This window comes from Lygodium microphyllum, chromosome 6 (genome assembly GCF_053477565.2).
Source record: "Lygodium microphyllum isolate KBCC chromosome 6, Lygodium_microphyllum_v1.1.10, whole genome shotgun sequence".
NCBI lineage: Eukaryota > Viridiplantae > Streptophyta > Polypodiopsida > Schizaeales > Lygodiaceae > Lygodium > Lygodium microphyllum.
In genome coordinates this window covers 106,278,247-106,286,628 of record NC_141140.1, presented here as the reverse complement: position 1 = coordinate 106,286,628, position 8,382 = coordinate 106,278,247, and the positions used below count along the sequence as shown (strand labels likewise).

Below are 8,382 nucleotides of genomic sequence, written 5' to 3'. Positions count from 1 at the left end.
TTTTTGGCAGTTTATTGGATACTATCACAGTGTCGTGTATGGATAGAGTTTGAAATCCATTGGTCTGTTGCTCGCTAAGAACTGAATGTGGTTTCTCGTGCAACCCCACATAGATGCCGGAATGACTACTAGGTAACTTGATCATAAAGTGTCTCATGTAACACAACACAAATGTTGAGACCTTAATGATTGTTCAAAAAGCTGCTGGCGGGGATTAAACTTATGCTTTTTTAAAAAGCTTGAAATCCACCGCGGTGTTCGTCCCTAGGCATCGAGTCTGGTTTTCGTACAACCCACCCAACCCTTAAACGCTGCCGCTGCTGCTGGGGAGCCGCTCCCCGACTATATGCTGGGGAACATGTCCAGCCGAACAGTTACACCTTCGTCTCCCTCCTCAAAGGCTGTTCTGCGCTTGTCAATATCGAAACAGGACACGCCGTACACGCTGACGTTGTCAAGAAGGGCCTGGAAGGTGACCCTTTCATTGGCAACACTTTGGTAGATATGTACAGCAACTGTGGTTGCCTCCCAGATGCTCAGTGCATTTTCCGGAGTCTGCAGGTCCGGGATGGCGTCTCTTGGAATGCTATGATTGCAGGATATGCTGATCATGAGCTTGGCGAGGAAGCACTGGACTGTTTTGAGCAGATGAGGTCGGACGGAGTACCCCCAGCCGATGTCACGTATACTTCAATGCTAAAGGCTTGTAGCAGCTTAAAGGCCTTGGAAAGAGGCCATAAACTTTATTCTGATATCACCAAGCAGGGTTTTGAGAACGACCTCTTTATTGGGAGTGCAATAGTAGATTTGTATGCCAAGTGCGGCTCGCTTGCAGAAGCACAGGATGTGCTCCTAAAACTTCCTGTTCAAGATGTGGTCTTGGGGACTGCAATTATTGCAGGATATACTGCGGACGGGTTTGGTGAGGAGGCTTTGAATTGTTTTGAAAAAATGCAGCTAGAGAATGTGCATCCAGTTGCTGTCACATTTACTTGCAGCTTGAAAGCATGTGGAAGCATTGGAGCTTTAGAAACAGGTAGAGAGATACATGCTGAGACAACCAAAAGAGGACTGGAGAGGGGCCTTCCTGTTGCGAATACATTGATAGATATGTATGGAAAATGTGGCTCCCTAATGGAAGCACATGATGTGTTTCACAAGTTGCCTAGTAAAAGTATTGTGTCTTGGACTGCCATGATAAATGGCTATGGTGAGAACCATAGCAGCGGCATGGCTATTCAATGTTTTGAAAATATGAAAGAGCAAGGTGTAAAACCTAACGATGTCACTTTTCTCTGTCTTCTTCCAGCATGCAGCCAAGCAAGCTTGGTCTCGAAGGGACAGGAGTATTTCAATATGATGATTAAAGAGCATAAAATTGAGCCTACTCTTGATCACTATGCATGTATGGTTGATATTCTTGCACGATCCGGACATGTTTATGAGGCAGAGAAATTTGCCAAAGTGATGCAATGTCTTCCAACCAAAGAGGTTCTCAGGGTTCTTCTTATAGCTTGTAAAATTCATGGGGAGTTGGAAGTAGAACTTAGATGCTTTCAGCAGCTTGTGTTTACAAATGAAGAAGATGCTGCTGCATACATGCTTATAGCGGATATGTATGCAAGTGAAGGAAGATGGAGTGAAGCTGTCAAAATGGAAGAAATGAGAAAAAGTGTAAGGGCAAAGAAAGTGCTTGCAAGTGCGTCAACAAAAGTGAACAAAGTACTGCAAGAGTTTGTCATAGGCAATGGCTTGAGCAAGGACACAGCAGCAATGTTGGAGGCTCTGAATTTGCATATGAAGAGCGAAGGATATGTGCCTAGTTTGGATTTGATAGTGTCACATATGTGATGTTGAAAAACAGCCTATGCTGATAACTTTGTAGATGAATATTTTGTAATTTGAAAAGATTGACAGCTAACTATGATATCTTATTTCTGCCAGAGGTCTTCTTCAGCCACCCACGTTAGTTGGGTTCGTAGCTAGAAGCATTGGGAGGTTCTTTTTTTGAGATGATTGGCTATAGGGATGCATCCTTCTTTTTGTAGTTTAGTACGCTTCTACCTTATATACATGGGTTGCGATAAGAGGGGGCTAGCAAGTCTCAAACTGACAGACAGTTGATTTGGTTAACTGTGACAGCATTGTGGGTGGTCTTATGTAGATCCGACTTATTACACAGTGCATTAAGCCTTTGGTATATCAATCCCTAAAGTTGGAAATGGGTCTTCACTTCAACTACATGTGGGTTTCTGGCCGAGGCCATTTGGCGGTGGGGGGTAGTGGTTTTGAAAACCACCTTGAATCTGCTTTGCTCTAGGGTTGACAGGTATGGAGGTGCCTTGCAATCTTACAATAGGTGCAGGCCTACCTGGATTGTTGGTTGTTTGGGGTAACATGAGATTACCTTGATCTAGAAAGCTGGCATTGGCTTCCAATACCGTTTCCCACCCTTGGTTGTGCTCGCTGTTTGAGAAGCTTCCAACTTGTCTCTGTGTCTGTCTTTTTCAAATGCAAATAAAAATCATAGGCATGTGTTTCTTCTGTTGTTTCAGTGCCTGCTATTTTATGTTCATGTCCTTCAGTTTAACACAGGTATGCAGCTATAAGAGAATATCCAATAGTTTGCCCTATCCTGTTGAGCTTCTATCTCTGTCTCACTTGCCCTTGTTTCACTTTCATGCATTTCATTTTGTCCTCTTGCACTTGTGGGACAAGCTTTCAATTTTTTCTTTGCTAAAACCATTGTTGCTTTGTCTTCGTGCAGATTCTGGATGTTTTTCCAAATTGGAGCTGGTTGTCACACGGTGTTTTCAGACTGTTTATGTTGCATGCGTCTCAGACTCAATCACGTAAGATTTTTCTCTATCAGGTATGAATACAAATGTTCTTTGGTTTAGGACAACATTCTGAATGATATCAAAACCTTTGTTTGGTGAAGGAGCACCGCATGAACATTTGGCCAAGCTAAGGTAATATTTAAACGCATTCTTTTCTTTTTTTGTTGTATCAAATGGTTAAGGATTTTGGCTTTTTATGCTAGTCGACCAACATATAATCCTAGTTGACTAGCTGTCATATTTGGTCTATTTATTTTAGGACTCCTCCTCCTCTTCTACAATCATCATTATTCTTCAGGTAGTCTTTCGTTGGAGAGAGGAGCCAGTGGCAGTGTTCATACTGCCAGTGAAAACATCCAGAATCTGCACGGAGACTCAAGAACAGTGGTTTTAATAGAAAAAAAATGGAAGCTTGTCCCATGAGGGCAAGAGGAGAAATAAAACGCATGAAAGTGAAACAAGGGTAAGAGAGACAGATATAGAAGCTCAACAAGATAGGGAAAACTGCTGGATATTCTCTTATAGCTGCATGTCTGTGTTGAACTGAAGTACATGCTCATAAAATGACAGGCATTGAAACAACAGAAGAAACACATGCCTATGATTTTTATTTGCATTTGAAGAAGACATACATAGAGACAAGGTGGAAGCTCCTCAAATAGCGGGCACAGCTAAGGGTGGGGAATGGTGTTGGAAGCCAATGCCAGCTTTCCAGATCGGGACACTGTCATGTTATCCCAAACAACCAACAATCTAGGTGGGCTTGCACCTCACCATTAATTGTAAGATTGCAGGGCATCTCCAAGCCTATCAGATGGAGAGCAAAGCAGATTCAAGGTGGTTTTCAAAACCACTACCCCCTACTGTCAAATGGCCTTGACCACAAACCCACAGGCAGCTCAAGTGAAAATCCATTTCCGGTTTTGGGGATTGCTATCAAAGGCTTAACGCACTGTATAATAAGTCGGATCTACATAAGACCACCCACAATGCTGCCATAGTTAACAAAATCAGCTGTTTGTCAGTTTGAGACTTGCTGGCCCTCTCTTGTCACAACCTATATAAGACCACCCACAATGCTGTCACAGTTAATGTTGGCCCCCTCTTGTCACAACCTATGTATATAAGGTAGAAGCATACTAAACTGCAGAAAGGAGGATGCATCCCTATAGCGAGGCATCTCAAAAAAGGAACCTTCCAATGATTCTGGCTTGTGAACCCAACTAATTTGGGTGGTTGAAGAAGACCTCTGGCAGAAATAAAGTATCATAGTTAGCTCTCAGGCTTTTCAATTTATAGAATATTCATCTGCAAAGTCATCAACATAGGCTGTTTTTCGACATCACACATGTGACACTACTAAATCCGAACCAGGCACATATCCTTCGCCCTTCATATGCAAATTCAGAGCCTCCAACATTACTGATGTGTCCTTGCTCAAGCCATTGCCTATGACAAAGTCTTGCATTACTTTGTTCACTTCTGTTGATGCACTTGCATGCACTTTTTTTGCCCTTGTAATTTTTCTCATTTCTTCCATTTTGACAGCTTCACTCCATCTTCCTTCACTTGTATACATATCCGCCATAAGCATGTATGCAATATCATCTTCTTCATTTGTAAACACAAGCTGCTGAAAGCATCTAAGTCCTACTTCTAACTCCCCATAAATTTTACAAGCAGTAAGGAGAGCTCTAAGAACCTCTTTGGTTGGAAGACATTGCATCACTTTGGAAAATTTCTCCGCCTCTAAAGATGTCCAGATTGTGTAAGAATATCAGCCATTATGGCATAGTGATCAAGAGTAGGTTCAATTTTATGCTCTTTAATCATCATATTGAAATACTCATGTCCCTTCAAGACCAAGCTTGCTTGGCTGCATGCTGCAAGAAGACAGAGAAAAGTGACATCGTTGGGTTTTACACCTTGCTCTTTCATATTTTCAAAACATTGAATAGCCATGCCGCTGCTATGGTTCTCACCATAGCCATTTATCATGGCAGTCCAAGACACAATACTTTTACTAGGTAACTTGTGAAACACATCATGTGCTTCCATTAGGGAGCCACATTTTCCATACATATCTATCAATGTATTCGCAACAGGAAGGCCCCTCTCCAGTCCTCTTTTGGTTGTCTCAGCATGTATCTCTCTACCTGTTTCTAAAGCTCCAATGCTTCCACATGCTTTCAAGATGCAAGTAAATGTGATAGCAACTGGATGCACATTCTTTAATTGCATTTTTTTAAAACAATTCAAAGCCTCCTCACCAAACCCATGCTCAGTATATCCTGCAATAATTGCAGTCCAAATGGCCACATCTTGAACAAGAAGTTTTAGGAGCACTTCATGTGCTTTTGCAAGCGAGCCATACTTGGCATACAAATCTACTATTGCACTCCCAATAATGAGCCAAACAAGGAAAAAGACCCATAAAAAATGACCCTCTCTTCCTATTTCTCTCTCTGACTTTGCACCCACCTCATTAGTAGTGAATCGAATGATGTCTCTGCACTGTGCTGTAGCCAAATCCAGTAAATGACCCCAACCCACTGGCCCATACAGTGTAGAGGTTGCAACAGAGAATCCTCTCTCTCAGTAATACTTGGCAGTGGATACTCACTCTCTATTATAATGATTTTAATAACAGATAACATCTCTTTGACATGAACCACCAAACACACACACACACTCTCTAGCCTTTTTCTTATGCCATGTTTGAATTACTCACGAATGTTGAGTCATTATGTATATGACAGGTCATAGAACTCTCTCTCTCTCTCTCATAAATAATCTCTCTCTCTCTCTCTCTCTCTCTCTCTCTCTCTCTCTCTCTATCGTGTGATGTTAGATGTGTCCTAAAGACCTTAGTCGACGCACGTGGCGTGATGTCAGACCTGTCATGGTGTCAAACCTGTTGGGAGGGACCTGTTTGTAATAAAGCATAAATGTCTTAGTCTAGGGTAAGTATAAAAGGTGGAGGTGTAATATGTGTAGTATCTTTTTGCCATTTTACAAACATTTTTTGTTTGAGGTCTCAACCTTCCACCATCTAAGAGTACCGTGAATACTCTTGGCCACCATAGCTTGGGGTGCATACCTTGTTGCAGCCTCTCATCATTTGATTCTCAACCAATATTGGTAATATCATTTCTTGCCAAGCCACCTTGGCTATGGCTTCCTAGCATTTTATGTCTATTTCTTGTATTTTCAGTTTAAAAACTTGATGTGGAATTTAGCTTTATTACATTGGTATCAGAGCATGGATTTTGATCTATGGGAAGAGTCATTTTCATGGTGAATTTGGTTACAGTTTAGGCACAGAGTAACTGGAGGACAAGAATTAGTTACAGGATTTGATTCGGTTAAAACCGTGACTAGTTAAGGTTTCTGCAGTAAATCGTGACTAAATTTGATGGTCTTGAAGAATGTCTAAAGAAACAATGGTGGATTCATGGTCATTTTGGTGGTACGTGGTCAATTTTGGGCCATTTTGAAGGATCATGGACTAAAGCCTAAACAGGGTTTGGAGAGGTTAAACCGTGGTTACTTTTTGGAACAAGCTTCTCTTTTCTCTTTCCAAGCTTCTTGTTGAAAACTGCCATGGAGATCTTTGCTCATTTCTCTTTGCCATGATCATCTCTCTTCAAGCCACCTACTGGAGTTGATTCTTGAGGCCCTGAGTAACAAATGGACTACCTAGTTGAGGGATCTTCAGCAAGATAATGATCATGTGGAGAAGAAGAGGCTCCTGGACAGTTTGCGCTATTTTTTTGGTGCTCCTTGCTGGCTGGTTATTCAGTAATCTCCTTCATCACTGAGCTTCTTCTTCATTTGATGGATCATTGGCATCACTGACATGAAGTACCTACACTCTATTGCTTGATCTTTCACTCTCATTCAGCCCTGAAGCTTTCTTCACAACCCTAGCTATGGCAGATTTTAGGACAGCAGTGATTTTCTTGGAATTTCTTCAAAGAATCAAATGGCTTTTACTCTAACAAGTAACTTGAAGCTTCCTCAACACTTGAGGGACTGACATTGAAGCCTTCTTGGGCGCGAAGCTTCAAAATATGGTGGCTATGGAGTCAAAACAGGGAGCAAGCTTCAAGAATCCAATTCTTGGATTATCTTCTTCAATTTCATGGGGCTTTTGTTGTCTACAACTTCGGGAAGGTTCAATTGAAGGTATTCCTCAAATATTGGGCTTACATTGAATAATTTCTTTAAGTTTGAAGGCATTTTTAGTCTCTTGAACATGGCCATGTCTGAAAATTCATGGAATCCATGATTCTAATGAGAATTTACACTCATTAAAACGCAAAGGATCGTCTCCAACAAGCTATTGAAGACTTCTATTAAATCATTTGCTTCTTTTGGTTGCATTGGAGCAATCTTATTGATCAAGAGCTGAAGATTACTTGGGAGCAATCATATTGGACAAATCCTTCTTGAAGATTGATCTTATTGATTTAAATCTTGGTCTATTGATGGGATCTTATGCTGAAGGTTGATTGATTGGATTTATCCACTACTTTCTATCAGCATTAAAGAGGTAATTCTAGTACTTTCAACTTAATCTCTCTTTCATCCAATTGTTGAACTAGTCCTATTGTTCATAAGAGAGATTAAGTGTAGTAGAACCTCTTAATTCCTATTGAAGGCATGTAGAATTCAGCCCTGGATTGATTATGATTGTTTGATGAGTTCTTTTCTGTCCATTCAAATGTTGAAGCTCAATTGATTGTATAAATGCTACTCACTGCCTACTCGACTTTGAATTTTTGTTGGATGGTTGAGCATTGATGCTATAGGACTGAAATAATGATGAAAATGGTAAGTAAAAACATTGTAAAAGCAGTGAGTCACTGCAAAAGGGTAATGTTCTATCCATAGCCTTTTCAATTCAGTCATTTTCCAATACCCACTTGCATTTCATTAAAAGTTCAAAGACTTTTTCAGTCAATGCATAGCATCCTTGTTTGATTAGCCATTAGAATGTACTTGCTATGTTGGTTCCCGCGAGGAAAAGCGGATGCCAGGCGAGTTGGGAAGACAAAAGAGAGGTGACCCTCCCTTCCCGATTAAGACCCTGAAGGGGTGCACAACCTGGCTTGAGGTGGAACTTTGCACACCCCTCTTGTCTCAGAGCCCATTCTATTTTCAAATTTAGGTGCAGGTACATTTCCATCATTAGAGTATGGCCCAAGTACATCATTGATCAGCAATAATGAGGGTTCCATAAGTTGTTGGTGAACCATTGGAAGAGAGGCAGGACATCTACAAGTGTTTGACAGATAAAACAGCAGGTGTATATCCATCTACAGGTTGTTCTTGAGCCCTACAAGTGCCCCATAACCCTCTCCTGGTTGCTACAGTGGTTTACAAGGTTTTCCTTCACTCAGGGTATTCCTATAGGGCCAAACAGGGTTTCCATAGGGTGTTAACAGGTTGCAGGAATTCTCTGGACAGGTATACAATTCCTATTACAGAAAATTTTGTCGTGATCTGATTTGGAATCTTAATAGCTTGATTTGAAGAG

General features: G+C 41.2%; 1 pseudogene across 1 annotated transcript; it reads left to right on the top strand.

Annotated features, from left to right (window-relative positions):
• The first annotated feature begins 461 nt into the window (after positions 1 to 461).
• LOC148034919 (pentatricopeptide repeat-containing protein DOT4, chloroplastic pseudogene) lies at positions 462 to 4,925 on the top strand (annotated as a pseudogene). Its single transcript, XR_015691128.1, has 2 exons — positions 462 to 2,852; positions 2,942 to 4,925. The product of XR_015691128.1 is annotated as a pentatricopeptide repeat-containing protein DOT4, chloroplastic pseudogene (transcript).
• Positions 4,926 to 8,382: the final 3,457 nt, after the last annotated feature.